The sequence below is a fragment of the Bos indicus genome, chromosome 22 (genome assembly GCF_029378745.1).
Source record: "Bos indicus isolate NIAB-ARS_2022 breed Sahiwal x Tharparkar chromosome 22, NIAB-ARS_B.indTharparkar_mat_pri_1.0, whole genome shotgun sequence".
Classification (NCBI taxonomy): Eukaryota; Metazoa; Chordata; class Mammalia; order Artiodactyla; family Bovidae; genus Bos; species Bos indicus.
The window spans coordinates 39949011-39967892 of record NC_091781.1 but is presented as its reverse complement, the minus strand read 5'-3'; positions in this window follow the sequence as shown (position 1 = coordinate 39967892).

The window sequence follows — 18882 nt, the reverse complement described above, 5'->3', positions numbered from 1 at the left end:
GCCAGAGTCAAATTGGGAAAAGCAAGAAGCCAGAAGGCAAAAGCTGAAGCACAAGCTATTTAATATCTTTATTAATGATCTGAAGCACAAAGTACATTGTACATTATTCTTATTTGCAGAAAATCATAAACAGTGAAAAATAGATCAACAGTACAGAATAATCTAGAGACCTTGGAGAGGCACACACATTTAAGTGTGATGAGTTCAATTTACAAAAACATAAAACAATACACTTTGGGGAAAATACAATGTAGCACAGACATAAACTGAGAATTCTCCTAAAGAGCAAAAAGGCTTAAGAGGATTTGGGATGAGAGTTGATAACAAATTCACAAGAGCTTACAATGTGCTGCTAGTAGCAGAAGAAAAAGGCAGGGGAGGTAAATAGCAGAGGAGCAGTGTGAGATTACTGAAACTGAGAGAACAGAATAATACTATGCAATAATCTAAGTTATTCCAAATCTCCCCAGGATTTTCCAATTTCTGGTTTAGAAAAGTACCTAGCAATATATCCCTCACTATGAAAATGTATGTCTTCATCTCTGTATTCCTGAAATAGCAAGCGAACATAAAAAATAAGCCTGAGCAAATGGAAATAAACAAGACTTTTCATAGCGGAAATAGGGCTCCCAGATATTAATAAAACTTGTCCTTTAGTTTAAGGAATTTGGATGAAAAATAATGTAGCACTATTAGAAGCTAGTTAGTGTCTACAAAGATGTAATTATTACAGACATTGTGTTTTGCCATCATTATCTGTAAAGGAAAAATACATTGCCTTCATTTATTTATGCGGTCAGCAAATTTTATTGAGAAATAATATAAATTATAATGAAGCCAGATGTTGTACAGTGCACAGAGATCAAAAATGAATGAGATATAGTTCTTCTGCAAGAACCATGCCCTTAAAGCTGTTCATCGTAATCCCATATGGTGAATCTACTGACAGACATACAGACAGGAACAGAGCTTTAAAACTGCATGGTGGGGACAGCAGCACAAAGCTAAGGTGGGAAATGCTCTGAGCAGCAGCAGGTCTAGGCTGAGAGATGTGAGAAGTAACACTGAAGAACCACCAGGTCCTTATGGAGTCACTGAAAAGTGTTAATCCAGGAAGGGTAAGAGCCAGTTTGGGGTTTTATGGGGGTCACTCTGCAGCCAGCATGGAGGCTGAATTTGACAGGAACAGGTTTGGAGATAAATGACATCTAAGAGCCCATGTATCGAGTGTTACAAGTAACATCTGGTGTTTTTACCTGTGCTGTGTCCATGAGTGGACACCTTCCTTTGGTAAGAGCTGCTGGATTTCCCTTGGGGAAGATCCTCCCTCAGTGGCTTCAGGCTTGATGAGAAGAAGTGGGCCGAAGACTCATGCTAGGCTGACCACACTCATCCTTTCTCTCTTCCTGGAATTTGAATCACGAGGCAAGGGACAAATGAACTGAAAACAAAGGGAATTTCTTTACCCCTATAGCAGTGTCCTCACGAAACTGTTTTCTTTCTCTTATTTCCCCTGCACCCCCTTACTGCCTTTCTGTGCCCCTTCTGGCCTCTCCATAGGCCTCAGCTTTTCCCCCTGGATTCTGAGACCCGCTTCTTTAAGTTTTTGGTTTCAGTTAGCCAAATTCCCATTCTGTTACCTGCAACTAAAGGAGACAAACTAATAAAGGTCTGAGAAATAGTTAAAATAACCAGGGCACAAGGGCTCCCCTGGGGGCTCGGTGGTGAAGAACTTGCCTGCCAATCCCTGATCTGGGGGAAGATTCCACATGCCACGGAGCAAGTAAGCCTGTGTGCCACAACTACTGACCCTGCGCTCTGGAGCCTGGGAGCTGCAGCTACTGGGCCCACATGCCACAAGTGCTGAAGCCTGTGTGCCTAGAGCCTGTGCTCTACAACAAGAGAAACCACCGCAATGAGAAGTCTGCACATGGCAACAGAGACTAGCCCCTGCTTGCTGCAACTGAAAAAAAGCCCAGAAAGCAATGAAGAGCCAGCATAGGCAAACATAAGTAAACAAATACAATTATTTAAAAAGGAAAAATAAGCAGGGCATAGTTTCTATATTTCAAACTATTCTTTATTAAGAAGTATGGCTAGGAATATATATATTATACATACATTCAGTTCAGTTCAGTTCAGTCACTCAGTCGTGTCCGACTCTTTGTGACCCCATGAATCACAGCATGCCAGGCCTCCCTGTCCATCACCAACTCCCAGAGTTCACTCAAATTCACGTCCATTGAGTTGGTGATGCCATCTAGTCATCTCATCCTCTGTCGTCCCCTTCTCCTCCTGCCCCCAATCCCTCCCAGCATCAGAGTCTTTTCCAATGAGTCAATCTTCGCATGAGGTGGCCAAAGTACTGGAGTTTCAGCTTTAGCATCATTCCTTCCAAAGAACACCCAGGGCTGATCTCCTTTAGAATGTTTTATATATATATATATATATATATATATATATATATATACACACACACACACACACACACACACACACATATATATAGCTATATATATATAGTTTCTAAAAGAGTATATATATATATATATATATATTTTTTTTTTTTTTTTCTGAAAGAGTATAGACCAAATTGCAAACATTACAAAGTTCTACAACTGGCAAAAAAAAAAAAAGCAAGCATTCATAAGCTATTTCAAATGCATCATTCCAAAAAATTATTTGTGAAATTCCTGTTTTTAAGGCACAAAGTAATTTAACGTTCAAAGATATGGGTTTTCCCAGGTAGCATTGGAAAATGTTTAAAGCTCTACTCCAAATGCCTTAAAAGCATATTGAAGGGACATAAAATCAAGTCATATTAGAACAATTGAACAGTGGGCTCCCCAAGCATTTTCCCTTAGGGAAAATGGGTAGAGTACTTAAAATTATTTTTTCCATTAGGTATAAAAATGAATGAATTTGAAATTATTGAGTACCCAACACTGCAGCACAGAGGAATAATGTTCTGGAAGTCTTAAATTACTGACATCAGATATTTTAAAATGAATGACTATGAAATCTGCCTACAGGTAAGACACCATGTATGCAATTATTCGTTCAATTTCAACTAGAGAGACGTGCTTTTAAAAGCTTAAGATGAAAAGTTTTTAAAATTACATTAGCCATTGTAAGTATAATTGTACAATCATGGACACAGGGCCCCTCTCTTTCTCTAATAATTGGATATTGTAAAGTGAGAGTCACCCCTACCCAGGAGTTAAGTACCAGCAAGATATGTAACATCTGGCTATGCTCTTGTTTAAAAATCTTTAAGGATTCTCCATTTCCCTCAGAACTAGTTCACACTCTTTATACGTAACTTTCAAGGATGTCTGTCAATTAACAAGATCTTTCAAATTCTGAGCTGAGGCATTGACCAAAATGTGCTCTCTTGCCCCTGGATCCCTTTCTTGTGTGCTCTTCCCCCACTGCCACTGTTTTCATCTGTCTGTCTGTATAAAGCCAGTCAATCCTTTAAAGATCACCTTAGAGTTTATCTCCTCTACTAAGATCATTGCAGCCATCAAACCACTCTGATTTATTTTTCTTTACGCTCTTCTTACCAATCACTGGCATGGATCAAACATCATTTTGTGTCACTATGTTTTCTTTTTTTCTTTGATCATATCATGTGACATGCAGGAACTTACTTCCCCCAACCAGGGATCGAACTGATGCTCCCTGCATTTGAGCACAGCATCTTAAACACTGGACTACCAGGGAAGTCTGCTATCTTTCTTGTTACACATTCACCTATCATTTCCATGACTAGAGCATTTATTCATTCATCAAATATTGCCTGGATTCCTACTCTGTGCAGACGTGGTCCTTCATACAGAGAATCCAACACTGAGAAAATAAGATATAGATACATATAATTTGGTTGGGGAGAGAGATGGGAATTGATCTTTTTTATTAAATAAATTTTTTTAATTTACTTTTTTATTAAATAAAAAATTCAAACAGTTGAGAAAGAATTTTATTGTACCCATGAAGATAACTCTAGCTTCAAGTGACAAAATCTTCACCTCGAATTGGCAAAAACAGTTTGGACATTTGCCACGTCTCAGGGGACATTTGACAGTAGGATGACTCCACCTGCTTGCAGATGTCTCAGTGCCGCCTGCCTCCTTCTGTGGTCTCCATCCACAAGCTGGCAGGACAGCACGATAGCAGAAGCTGTTGGAGGCAGCTCATTCTGGTCAGCAGAAGCAGAAAGATACTGTTTCCTCCTGAGTCCTCTCCTTAACGGCAAGAAACACTCCCTGCAGCCACCTGGCACACATCCTTTTCCATTTCATGGTCCAAAACCTGGTTATGCACCCATTCCTTAACCAATCCTTGTCAAGGAGATTCACTATGAGATGGAAATAAGGTCATACTCACTAGAGTCACATAGGGAAGGGCAGATACCTGAACAAAATTTAGGCTTTTTACTAAGGAAAATGTTTTAAATGAATGGTGATTAGGCACCTATCTGTGCCTGATGCGACTATCTACCAACCGCGACTCGGGGCCATGACAGGAGGAAACATGATGTCATGAGAATAGCACAGGAACAGGACATAGACTGCAGGACTGTGGAGTGAAGTGGTCAGATTCACAAGAGATACAGGAAGTAAAGTTGACAGGCCTCAATGAATCGGACACCATGGTAAGGATAGCAGCTTCAGAGAAGATGACCTCCAGTCTTCTGGCTTGCATCTACCTTAAATAAGTCAGATAGAACTGGGGCCATTTCCCAAGCTAGAAAACACTGGAAGGAGACCAAGTTTGGAAAATAACTTAATTATTTTGTTGTATGTGTGTGCTTTATTATCCTTTGAGACATCCAGGAAATAATGTCCACGAAGCAGTCCAGTGTATGGGTTTGGAGTTAGGGGAGTGATCGGGCTGAAGAGGTAAATTTGTGAAACATCTGTTTGTTAGAGGTCATTAAAGCTGTGGGCATGAGTGAGATTTTCCAGACAAATGAAGAGAGTAAAGAAGGTGACTCAGGACTGAGTGTTGAGGAGCCTCAACATTTAATGGCCGGAAATAAAAACAGCTGAAAGGGGGATAGAGAAGGAACTGCCAGAAGGTAATAGCACATGCCCTACACGGTACACGTATATCATATTTCTTGATTGACTATGGTTACTCTTTCCATAATGATCATCACAATAAGCACCTTTGAAAAGCAGTTATTCTCAAATTATCTCCAATATACAATTTAGCACTCATTTTATCCATATGCATTACAGTTGTATAGAACTGCACAGCTACTGTATGCTTCTGTTTATTTCCCAGCCAGACAGTAAACTCTCCATTGGCAGTGACCAGCTCTTATATTTTATTTCCTTTGCTCTCAAGATCATAACACAATTTTCTTCCCACAGAAGATATTCAGCAGATAATTAAATTAATTCTAACACATCCCATACGTTTATTTTTATTTTATTTTTTTGGCCATGCTGCACAGCAGGCAGAATCTTAGTTCTCCAACCAGAGATGAAAACTGTGCCCCATGCAGTGGAAGCGTGGGGTCTTAACCACTGGACCACCAGAGAAGTCCCTCATGCATTTATAATGTCCTTCATTCTAGGCTATGGAAAAGACTTATTCTTCTTGTTCTGAGTTTAGTACCAGGCCTACCTGATGGTACAGTATAAAGAACTAAGATAAGGAACCAACCAGTCTATTTCTAATCCATACCCATCGCATTCCCAATATCAAAATTATCAAAAGGCATTTTCTTTTTTACTAACTATGCCTTTGCCATTTAATCTGCAGCTTCTCATTATTTTTCTAATAGAATGGTTAATAATTTACAAAGTACAAAAATGAAGATTGTGACTTCCAAGAAACATGACCCCTCCCTTTTTTAACTAGATAAGAATTGCTAATAACATTAGACTGCTATCAGTCAAGCTACACTATTCTAATTTTATGCTCCGAAAATGCATTAGAACTCATTTCTTCTCTGTCCCTTCAATGGCCAACTTTTCAAATTAATTTTAGAAACTCGATGCATAATGACTGAAGGCCATCCCACTTTTAAGAAGCTGGGTCTTAAACACAAGCTGTGGTCATTCATTCAACATCTGTCCACTTTGGCATCTCCAGTGGAGACATAACAAAAGCAGTTGTCTCAGGAACCTTAGAATCATTTTAAGTAAAGCAACAGGAAAATCCCTATTCGAATGGGCAACATAAAAACAAAAATGTCACTGTCTGAATATTAAGAAGGAAATATTTTCACTCCAATCATCAGGAAAACAGAGGAGACATGGTAAGATCGGCAGTGAAGAAGAGTTAGTGACCACCACTAGCAGGTCTTGCCATGAAAATAGCCAAGCCAGAAACTCCAAAAGAGTTCTTGCCAAGTCTGTCGAAATTCCATAGCAATATCTCTGACAGTTTTCAGTAGGAAAAAAAAAAAAAAAAAAAACCTGCCCCACATTTTCATCGTTTGTAAGGACACAAACACAAAAGCGCAGGGTGTGTTATAGATGCTTTGTTGTTGTTCGATCCCTAAGCCATGTCTCACTTTTGCGCCAGGCTGCAGCATGCCAGGCTCCTCTGTCCTTTATTGTCTCCCAGAGTTTGCTCAAATTCATGTCCATTGAGTCTGTGATGCCACCCAGCCATCTCATCCTCTGCCGCCCCTTCTCCTTTCACCTTCAATCTTTCCCAGCATCAGGGTCTTTTCCAATGAGTCGGCTCTTCGCATTATGTGGCCAAAATACTGGAGCTTCAGCTTCAGCATCAGCCCTTCCAATGAGTATTCAGGGTTGACTTCCTGAATATTGACTGGTTTGATCTCCTTGCTGTCCAAGGAACTCTCAAGAGTCTTCTCCAGCACTACACTTCAAAAGCATCAATTCTTTGGCACTCAGCTTTCTTTATAGTTCAACTCTCACATCTATACATGACTACTGGAAAAACCAAAGCTTTGACTACACCAACCTTTGGTGGCAAAGTAGTGTCTCTGCTGTTTAATACACTAAGTTTGTCATAGCTTTTCTTCCAGGAAGCCAGTGTCTTTTAATTTCATGAATGCTTTGTACCAACCTGTACATTTATCTGCTTTGTATCCTAAAGCTCTGTGCCCAGTAGGCCATCAGTAGGCTGCCAATCAATCTGCACACCAATACCGAGAGCCTTCTGCAAGTCCATGTGGAGAGGAGGTGAGGCTGTGGAAGCAAGTTTTCCAATCTGGCGCCTTTCATTAAATTCCAGAGTCACTTGTCTTTGTCTCTGTATTAAAAGAAATGATTTCATGTCCAGTCCCTCCTTGAAAAAGTGACAGAACTCAACTATGCAATATTCATTAGCTCTTTTTGGCAATCCCATTAAGCTAATGGAAAATCAGGTACATTTATATGCAATTATTAGATATTGAAAAATTAGAAAATGTCCAACTTCTCTTTTTATAGCACACACATATTTCCAGGTTTCCCTCTATGGTTGTGAAATAAACACATGCAGCTGAGACATGTCTATAGCCCATTGTAGAACTGGTAGGTTTTCAGTTTGCTGCATTTACATACCATGTGACAGGCAGTCAGCTAGAATTGCTTTTGTTGGTTTAACTTTCTTGTACTTTTTCAAGCAAAGCTATGCAATTACTAACCCCAAATTTACCCAAAGTAGGAGAAGGTTTGAGGGGTTGCCTGAAGTGCGGAACTGTATACCATTTCTATGCTTCTTGTCATGGCCACCAAAAGGGCAGTGATTGAGAGACAGGTCTGCATTAGTGGTTTACAGTGCTCACCTTGGAGACACTTGGGGTCACCCAAGTGACTTAGAGGCATCTGCTTCATGCGTCTGAGCCTCAGCCTCTTTATATGTAAAATGGAAATAATATTAGTGAGAAAGCCAGGCACATTAGCCTCAAGAACAAAAGTTAAGAGGATGCCCAAAACTCAGACATCAAGGAAAATCACATTTTAATCCAATATTTTAATAAATCAAATTGAAAATCTACAGCCACCTGTTGTTTTTTTTTTACTTTATTTTAATCGAAGGATAATCTCTTTACAATATTGTGTACAGCCACCTGTTTTTGTACGTAAAGTTTTATTGAAACAAAGGCCAGCATTAGAGTGAAGCAAGTGAGTCAGGGTCATGCAAGTCCAGGCTCAGTTCTGTCTTTATTTAAAATGTTGGCATTTTGTTTAGCGTGATTTGTAGACATTGATTATGGGTTTTTAAAATACTATCTTAAAATATGATTTATCTCAGTTACTGTTTTTCGACACTCACTCACTTGACTGTAGCCCCAGTTGTCACTAGTACCCACCTCCTGGTGTTATTGGAAAGACTGAATGAGACAGTGCTTCTAGATATTGGCTGTTGGCTGCTCTTGTGACCCATCGTTCTGTCCCTCCTCACTCCCAATCCTCTTGGTCCACCCCAACTACAGTGCACAGGGTTCAGACGTGCTGACAACTCCCCACCTCAGGTGCCCGGCCTCTCTCCTTCTCTATCTGAGGCTTCTCTCCCACAACAGGGGTGCTTACGTAGCCCTGAGTGAGACATTCAGAGATGCCAGAAATTTAATGCCTCCAAAGGGAACCCTCAACCAATGAGAACAGTTGGTTGGTGGACAAATAGGCCATGGGGTCTTCCCCAACAGTTCAGTGGTTAAGACTCCATCCTCATTTCCAACGCAGGGGGTGCTCCCTTGATCCCTGGCCAGGGAGCTAAGATTCCACATGCTGTAAAACATAGCCAAAAACAAAAAATAGGTCCTTCATTATATGGAGGTTTCTTCCTACAGGCTGTTGACAAGCAGGACTAGGATGAAACAAGTGAGGCACTCTCTGAGGAGCAAACATTAAGGGAATACCCAAAAACTCAGTGTCAGGATAGGGATTTTCTTTTTTTTTTTTTATTGAGGTATAATTGACATATTAGTTTCCAGTATATAAATAATCATTCAGTATTTGTACACATCACAAAGTGATCGCTGTAAGTCTAATTAATATCCCTCACCATGCATAGTTACAAAAAATTTTTTTTCTTGTGATGAAAAGTTTTTAAGACCTACTCTCCTAGCAACTTTCAATATGCCTTGCAGTGTTATTAACTATACTATGCAGCACATTACATTCTCTGTCTTATTTTATAATTGGAAGTTTGTACCTTTTGACAGCCCTTCCCTCTTTTTTCCCATCCCTCACCATGTCTGACAACCAACAATCTGTTCTCTGTGTCTATGACCTTGATTTTGTTTAGTTGTGGTGGTGGTTGTTGTTTAGATTCTATATAAAAGTGAGATCATATCATATTTGTTTTTCTCTGTCTGACTTATTTCACTTAGCCTATAAGGGGAGAAGGCAATGGCATCCTACTCCAGTACTCTTGCCTGGAAAATCCCATGGGCGGAGGAGCCTGGTAGGCTGCAGGCCATGGGGTCGCTGAGGGTCGGACACTACTGAGCGACTTAGCTTTCACTTTTCACTTTCATGCATTGGAGAAGGAAACGGCAACCCAATCCAGTGTTCTTGCTTGGAGAGTCCCAGGGACGGGGGAGCCTGGTGGGCTGCCGTCTATGGGGTCGCACAGAGTCGGACACGACTGAAGTGACTTAGCAGTGATGTCTTCAAGTTTCGTCCATTAACACAAATAGTGAGATTTTGTTTTTATGACTGAATAATATTCCATTGTATGAATATACCATAACTTCTTTATCCATTCACCCATTGATGGACCCTTAGATTGTGTTCATATCAATTATGCAGCAATGAACATGGAAATATATATATATCTTTACAAGTTAATGTTTTTGTTTTCTTTGGACAAATGGAAATTGTCCCAGAAATGGAACTGCTGCTTCCCAGGTGGCACTAGAGGTAAAGAACCCAGCTACCAATTCAGGAGACTTAAGAGACACTGGTTCAATCCCTGGGTCAAGAAGCTCCCTTGGAGGAGGGTGGGGCAACCCACTCCCTTATTCCTGCCTGGAGAATCCCATGGACAGAAAAGCCTGGAGGGCTATACTCCATGGAGTCACAAAAAGTTGGACATGACTGAAGCAACTTGCCACATCCCATGGTAGTTCTATTTTTAACTTTTTGAGGAACCTCCATATTTTCCATAGTGACTGTGCCAATTCACAATCCTACCAATAGTACACAAAGGCTCCCTTTTCTCCACATCCTTGCCAACACTTGGTATTTTCTTTTTGATTACAGCCATTCTAACAGGTATAAAGTGATATTTCATTGTGGTTTTGACTTGCATTTCCCTGATTATTAGTAATGTTGAAAATATTTTCATCACCTATGTGTCTTCTTTGAATAGAAGTTTAAAAGATATTTATTTATTTGGCTGTGCCAGGTCTTATTTGCAACATGCAGGATCTTTAGATGCAGCACACAAACTCTTACTTGGGGCATGTTTGATCTAGTTCCCTGGCCAGGGATCGAACCCAGGCCCCCTGCATTGGGAACTCAGAGTCTTAGACACTGGACCACCAGGGAAGTCCCCTTGAATAGAGTTTTAATGCAATATTTAAAAAATAATGAACCATAATATAAGGACAGAAACTAAGATTGATTTGAGGTTGGTACAAGTCTTACACTCCACATCTTTTCACCTCAATCCTGAAAGCAGAGCTAGAAATTTAGAGTTTTAGAATTAATATAAGAAAGAAGTGAGGAGAAATAATGAGGGAAAAACTAAGCTCCAACATGCCAGGGATTCTCTTCATTTTCCATTCCCAACATCATAACACATTTCCCTAACAACAAACTACTCATTACATATGAAAATTATGACTGCAGTGTTTTTGCAAAGCAGACAATGAGGTGTAATCAAACACATTTGGCCCCCAAAACAATTTTTCCCTTCAGCCAAAATCCTTTTTTTACTTCCTTGATAAGAGAAGAAAGCAAATTCATATACGTGAAGCAAATGAAAGGTCTCCATGTGTGTTTTAATTACTTAGTTTCTCCAATTCAACCTAGTTTTTTAAAGAGAAGCCAAATAGAGCCTGTCAAGAGCACGTATGATTTGCCTAGTTCAGTGGATGTTGAAAGCTAACTCTTTTCTTGTTTATACTCAATGCCTGACAACTTAAGAAAACCTAAACATAAGATTTTCCTCTCCACAATCCTTCACAGTGGCACAAGATTTTAATATTTTTCTTGTTCTCGCCAGTTTTACCTCACTCTGACATGGAGCCAAGTGCTTGGGAAAATCAGTGCTTTTGCTGCCAAGGGGGATTGGAAGGGCTGTCTGGAACAGAGATGCATGGGAAATGTAGTTTGTTTTATATTTACCTCTAAGATTTCCAAAAAAACATGTTATCTTAAATAATCCTAGAGGGCTTGGAATGTAAAACATATGTCTTTGCTCTGTCAGAAGTGCAGCATCTTCGATTGCTTCTTGATCTTAGCACAGTTTCCTGGGAGAACCTACATTCATTCGTGTAGCACCTCACTGAGCTCTTTCTATTCAACCTGGGACATAATCTTCCTTGCTCCTCCACTTGTTTTCCACTGCTGCCGCCTCCATGATTATGACACAACCAGCCAGCATTTCTTTCAACTCAGGATATTAGCTTCATCCTATTTGCATCTAAAATCTGAAGACGCATTCCCGGGAGAATCCATGCAGAAAGCACTGATGAAAGTCAATAATAAATAAGACTAGCTGTGATGGCCCAGTAAATTCAGCAGTCCTCTGGTAACCTTTCTGAAAATGAATGCAGGTTGTAAAGGGGTGGTATTTTTCCCAAATAAATTTCAAAGTATTTTAGTCAAACACTCAGTAAGATATTAAAAGATGAGCAAGATTTGGTTTTTCTTCTTCAGCAAATATCATATCCTATTAAGCTACATTAACTTGGTATAAAATGAATCTTATTTTAATACAAGTTAGATATCAAAAACAAATCCTTTTTTTAAGGAACTAGGAAATATGTTAACTAAAGTGCTAACCACACTGTGTGAAACACTCAAGTAGATGGGTGTCGTATTGTCAAAATGCGTAAGAGTTCAACACGCTTACCTAAACACAAATGTTGCCTCTGAAGAAAATATTAAACAATTATACACCTTGCAATCTAAGCCATTCTAGTGTAGTTTGAGTCATTTGTGGAGAAAACCAGTTGGAAAATTAGTCTTAAAAGCAAGTGATAAATTAGTGTTATAAAAGTAAAATCTGAAACTGAAGAAATTGGCTAGATTTTTTTAGAAGATTGAACAAACGTGATCATATTGGAAAAACTTGTATTGGTTGCTTAGTTTTTGTCCTGTCAAAATTAGAATTTCCTTTAAACACTCTTGAAGTCTCTTGTGAATATTTTTAAAAATATATTCAGTGTGGATCAATCATATGGCTTCAGGAATGCCATATTCTGGTTAATTTAACCAGAAAATCTTTTTGCTCAAACCCTTACTGTTGAAATTCTTACTAAAATTCCTTTTTCAGGAAAGTGTACTAAGTTTCACCTTCCCTTGAGAATCTGTCATATTGGATGACTGAGCACCACACACAGCTCAGAAAGTGAAGCCAAGATTTGGTTGCACAGGTACAGATATCAGGGTCTATTTGGGGTTGGGGGGTGATGGTATAAGCCACTCATGCCCCATACTCTCCCTCACCTTATTGAGATTTAAAAAGCCTGCCTGACCTATTTGCAGTCAGATTTTTTAAAAGCGGGAGTGGAGGGAGTACTGTATTAGTCAGGGTTCTCTAGAGAAACAGAACCAATAGAGAATGAACAGATGTAGTCTAAGAAATTGGCTCCCATGGTTTTGAAGGCTGGCAAGTCCAAAATCTACATGGTACTTAAGCAGGCTGGAGGCCCAGGAAAGAGCTGAAGTTGCAGCTTGAGTCTGGAGGCAGATTTCTGTCAAGGGAAGTCAGTCGATTTTAGGTAGGGCCCTCCCACAGTGCAGAGTAATCTGCTTTACTCAATGTCTACTGGTGTAATTGTTAATCTCATCTAAAAATACCTTCAGGGCAATCTCTAGATTAGGGTTGGACCAAATACAGTTGACCCTTGAACAACAGAGGTTTGGACTGCATTGGTCCAGTTACCTGCAGAAATTTTTTCAGTAAATATGCAGAGTTCTACACAATCAAAGATTTGTTGAATCTGTGAATATTATGCAGATTAGCCAAGGGTTTTGTTTTTGTTTTCTTTTAATTAGCTGGTTTAACTATCTCTTTTTAAGCCGCAAAGCATTATGTGCATGGTGAGTGTTCTAATGTTCCATAGTTTTGCTCTGGGAATTTTGTGTGACACCTGGGAAGTGGTAGAAAGATATCCTGGTGCATAGTAATATTTAGTAATAATTGAGTACTAAGATGATGCTGTGAAAGTGCTGCACTCCATATGCCAGCAAATTTGGAAAACTTAGCAGTGGCCACAGGACTGGAAAAGGTCAGCTTTCATTCCAATCCCTAAAAAAGGCAATGTCAAAGAATGCTCAAACTACCGCACAATTGCACTCATCTCACATGCTAGTAAAGTAATGCTCAAAATTCTCCAAGCCAGGCTTCAACTGTATGTGAACCATGAAATTCCAGTTCAAGCTGGATTTACAAAAGGCAGAGAAACCAGAGATCGAATTGCCAACATCCGTTGGATCATTGGATCATAGAAAAAGCAGGAGTTCCAGAGAAATATCTACTTCTGCTTTATTGACTACACCAAAGCCTTTGACTGTGTGGATCACAATAAACTGTGGAAAATTCTTAAAGAGATGGCAATACCAGACCACTTGACCTGCCTCTTGAGAAATCTGTATGCAGATCAAGAAGCAACAGTTAGAACTGGACACGGAACAACAGATTGGTTCCAAATAAGAAAAGGAGTACATCAAGGCTGTATACTGTCACTCTGCTTATTTAACTTATATGCAGAGTACATCATGAAAAATGCTGGGCTGGATGAAGCACAAGCTGGAATCAAGATTGCCAGGAGAAATATCAATAACCTCAGATATGCAGATGACACCACCCTTATGGCAGAAAGCAAAGAAGAACTAAAGAGCCTCTTGATGAAAGTGAAAGAGGAGAGTTTTGAAAAAGTTGGCTTAAAGCTCAACATTTATAAAACTAGGATCATGGCATCTGGTCCCATCACTTCATGGCAAATAGATTGGGAAACAATGGAAACAATGACAGACTTTATTTTGGGGGGCTCCAAAATCACTGCAGATAGTGACACTACTTTGCTGACAAAGATCCGTCTACTCAAAGCTATGGTTTTTCCAGTAGTCATGTATGGATGTGAGAGTTGGACTATAAAGAAGGCTGAGTGCCGAAGAATTGATGCTTTTGAACTGTGGTGTTGGAGAAGACTTGAGAGTCCCTTGGACTGCAAGGAGATCCAACCAATCAATCCTAAAGGTAATCAGTCCTGAATATTCATTGGAAGGACTGATGCTGAAGCTGAAACTCCAATACTTTGGCCACCTGATGCAAAGAACCAACTCCTTGGAAAAGCCCCTGATGCTGGGAAAGATTGAAGGCGGGAGGAGAAGAGGATGACAGAGGATGAGATGGTTGGATGGCATCACTGTCTCGATGGACATGAGTTTGAGCAAGCTTCGGGAGTTGATAATAAGCAGGGAAGCCTGGCGTGCTGCAGTCCATGGTGTCGCAAAGAGTCAGACACGACTGACTGAACTCAAGTGAATTCAGTACACTAGGCACCTTCTGTGCATTACCTCATTTTATCTAACAACTCTCTGAAGTAGATAGTACTATATTTTCGTTTCACAGATGAGAAAATTAAGAACTAGGGAGGGAAAGATACCAGCCCATGCTCACCCAACAAGGAAGGGGCAGAACAGTGAGTCATAGTCAGGTCCACAGAATAGCAAAGCCCATGTTCTTATATACTGTACTCAATTGCATCTCTGTTTTCCTTCATTAATTCTCAAGTAGGTATCGAATGTGAACTATAAATAAACTGTGTGCTATTTGGACTACAAATAAATAGGAAATGACAAGCTGAGAAGTATTGCTGCTCTGTTCCCTTCCAGTCTCTCTTCTGCTTTCCCACTTAAGAAACCCAGCCAGGCCATCTACTGCATGCCGATTGTGTTGTCACTCCCTCGTATATTTCCTTGAATGGTTGCTGGAAAGTAAAATGAAATCATCATTCAGGCGCAGAAAGGCAATTTAAGTATAAACAGCCCAAATAGGCAATATTGATCAAGGGAGCTAAATGTAACACGTATAACATGAAACACTGTACATGGGAGGGTCAAAAAGATGAAAAGCAATCACCCAAAGTCTAACTTGCACACAAATGCAAACCATTCTACTCCTTAAGTGTTCATGGAAGAGTGCATCAAGGAAATAATGCATTTATGCTCTCAAGAAGCTTAAACTTTTGTTGGAGAAACAAAACGCTCCTGGATGATACTGTTAAGGGAAAAAAAAATCAGTCATAGTTCAGTGCCAATAATAAGTGTTTCAGAGGTCCCTGGGTAAGAAAGAAACTGTGGTTAATAATTGGCCTCAGTCTTCTAGTTTCTCCAAGAAAACCCTAAGTAAAGCTGGACTCCCACCAAGAGGTGATGGAAATCAGTTTGCTTTCAAAAGTGGAATATTTCTGCCAGAAACTTCAGGTCAATAAAGCACTGAGAACATCCTGTTGTGACTCTCCAAATGGTTGTCTTCTCAAGATTTGCCTCCACAAGTGGCACCCAAGGAAATAAAAGCAACCATGAGTGTCATCAATGTCAAATAATAATATGGCCAGGTTGGTGGTGGCGCTGGCTCTGGTCTCCAGCACCTGTGGGATTTGGACATAGACCAGGGCATCCTGCCGCAGCTTCTAGATGGCCCATGAAGGCAGGGTCTGTGTCTGGCGTGCTCCTCTGCCCCCAGTGCCCGAGGCATTGCCTGGCATGCAGGGGGCTCTCAATAAATCAACCAAATGAATGAAGCTACCCAATCCAATGGAAAACTAAAGACTAGTTTGGGGACAGTATTCACTTCTGTAGATTCTTCCTATGTCTTTATGATTGTCATTTCAAGCAAAGAGCCAGACTTTGGGCTTCCTTGTCTCAGGGGAGATCTGACGGCAGCAGCAATTCCTGTCTTGTGTGGAAACCCAAAGTCACTGAAATGATTATTGTGGGTTTTCTGGAGTTGGTGGAGGGGAGAGGGAAGCATTTCTCAGAGAAGATGGGGAAGAGGACAAATGTTGGAGATCCTTTGTTTAGTTGGGGTTTAAGCCTAACCATGACAGCATTCTGGGAGCACTAAGATCTCAGAGAGTCCTACTCTGGGGTGCTTAAGCAGGCTGGAAGCCAGGTGCCCAGGTTCTACCTCTGCCCCAGCTCTGGTGCCTTAGCCTGAGAAGGCCCTGCAGCATAATAGAATGGTACCCCATGCTCTCTTTAAGACCATGGGAGACCTTTGCACAGCATCCTTGGTACAGGGTGGTGGGAGGAAACATGGGGGAAAAAGTGTTCTGGTAATGACTGAGGCTGAAATTGGACCAACTATGGCAGGATGAGAAAGCTTAAGCAAAGATTTAAGAAAATCATGAAATGTAATCATTCTTCCATATGTGAGATTGTAGGTGGCAAGTCATGACTGCCATAGTCACTTGGTATACAAATTGCAAGCATGTGTAAAGTCCCCAACTGCTGATGCACTTATCACTTGGTGAAGCCTGACGAGTTGATAAATATCACTTAGCAGGAAGCGCAGCCATGCAGAACTGTGCTGGGGCGTGGGGATGCCAACGTCAACTCTGCTGTGGGACAAGACTGACAGAGGGGCCTGGCTTCAGTCACACAGGGCTCCAGTTTGGAGCCTCAGGGCAGGATACTCCACAGGAGGCCAAGTCCAGCAGTTTCTTCAGCCCCTTCTCGCCTGACTACTCAAGTTGTACATCAACTCCCAAGGATTTAGACGTTCATTTTGGCACTGGAATTTATGCTTCAGCATTGCAGCCATTCCACTGCCTAATGATTGGCACCTAATTAATGCTAATAATGAGGCTTCCCAGGCCTCTTGGTGGTAAAGAATCCACCTGCCAATGCAGGAGACACAGATTTGATTCTTGGGTTGGGAAGATCCCCTGGAGAAGGAAATTGAACCCACTCCAATATTCTTGCCTGGAAAATCCCATGGACAGAGGAGCCTGGCAGGCTATAGTCCATGGAGTCTCAAAGAGTTGGACACGACTTAGCAACTAAACAACAAAAACAATTAGTGCTAGTAATAGCAACACAACTAACAACAACAATGATGAAAGTAACAAAGACAATAATAGTGATAATATTGCTGAATTCATACTCTTGCCAGGGAATGTACTCATCTCTTTACATGATCAGTCAGGTGAAAAACAAACAACAAAAAAACCCTCTTATGTTACCATTTTACAAAGGAGAGGATTAGTTTTATCTTCACCTTGAAGACCAGGAAATGGAGACTTAGAACTGCTTTAAACTCACCCAAGGTCCCAAATAAGCAGATAGTAAAGGCAGGGTTATGATCCAGGCAGTCTGATCCCAGAGCTCCTGGTTTTAGTTACTACAGAAGATGCCTTTGCTTTAAAATGCAGTAATTAACAAATAAATAAATGCTAATGTTCAGAGATGACCCCAGGTTCAGTGTACCGTACTTTGCAAACTACAAAGATTGACACAGGCCAAATACACCATGTTCCCTGATTCCCCAGTTTCCCATGAAATGCTGGTGAGAAGGCAACCACTATCCACCTTATCTCCCTGCCTCCAGGTAAACTCCCTTTGGTCTAAAGGAATACTGTTCTCTATCCAGACACACACTGCAACAACCAAGGGGGCGTTCTTCCTCCTATGACCCATACCTCTCTGCTTTAGACGAGTGTGGGCTTGGGGTAGCTCCCCTGGGAAGACATATCACATCTGCAGGAAGGAGGTAGTTTAAAGTGCAAAATATAACATTTTATATTAAAATATAAAAACTGCAATATTATTTCTTTATAAAAATAAAATATTTTTTGAAAAGTACCAATCACATACTGTTTTATAACATATCCTATGTGAAAGACCCTATGGAAAAGACTCTAAAGCTGGGAAAGATTGAAGGCAAGAGGAGAAAGTGGTGGCAGAGAATAAGATGGTTAGATAATATGACTGACTTAATGGACATGAATTTGAGCAGACTCTGGGAGATAGTGGAGGACAGAGGAGCCTGGCGTGCTGCAGTCCATGGGGTCACAAAGTTAACAACTAGACAACAAAAACAAGAGCTAACACCTCTATGAGAGGAGCCCTTATCTTAGTTTGGGTTTCCAAACTAAGAATTTGTGTGAAAGTAAAGGAAATGGCAACCAATCCAGTATTCTTTCCTGGGAAATCCCATGCACAGAGGAGCCTGCCAGGATATGTCACAAACGTCACAAACTGAGTCAACTCAGTTGGATGCAACTGAGCAACTAAACAACAAGGGAAGAGGAACTCTTATTTTAATTTGGGTTCCCAAACTGAGAATTTCTGTGAAAGTGTTAAAAGTGTTCCATGATTAGTAGGTGTGGAGAGAGAAATGAGAAAGCAGAGTAGGGAAGGGAAGAAGAGGGAAGAAGATTGCCGTATAAGCAAAGTCTCCACTCAAGGAGGTGGTTCATCCCTCAGAGGAGCTCTGGAGATCATGTATGTCAGTGATTCTCAAAGTGTGGTCCCCAGACCATCAGCATTGCCCAGAAATTTGTTAGAGGTGCAAATTCTCAGGTCTGCACCCCAGGCCTGCTAAATGAGAAACCCTGAGGTAGGACCAGCATGTTGGACTTTACCAAGCCCTCCTGGGATTTTGATGTAGGACACCTCAGAGTTGTCCTGATCAGGCAAGGAAGCCAAGAGTGTTTAGACCCCATAGTGTCCATAATTAGTTCTGTGCTGGGTGGCCAGAGTGGAGGGAATATTTAGT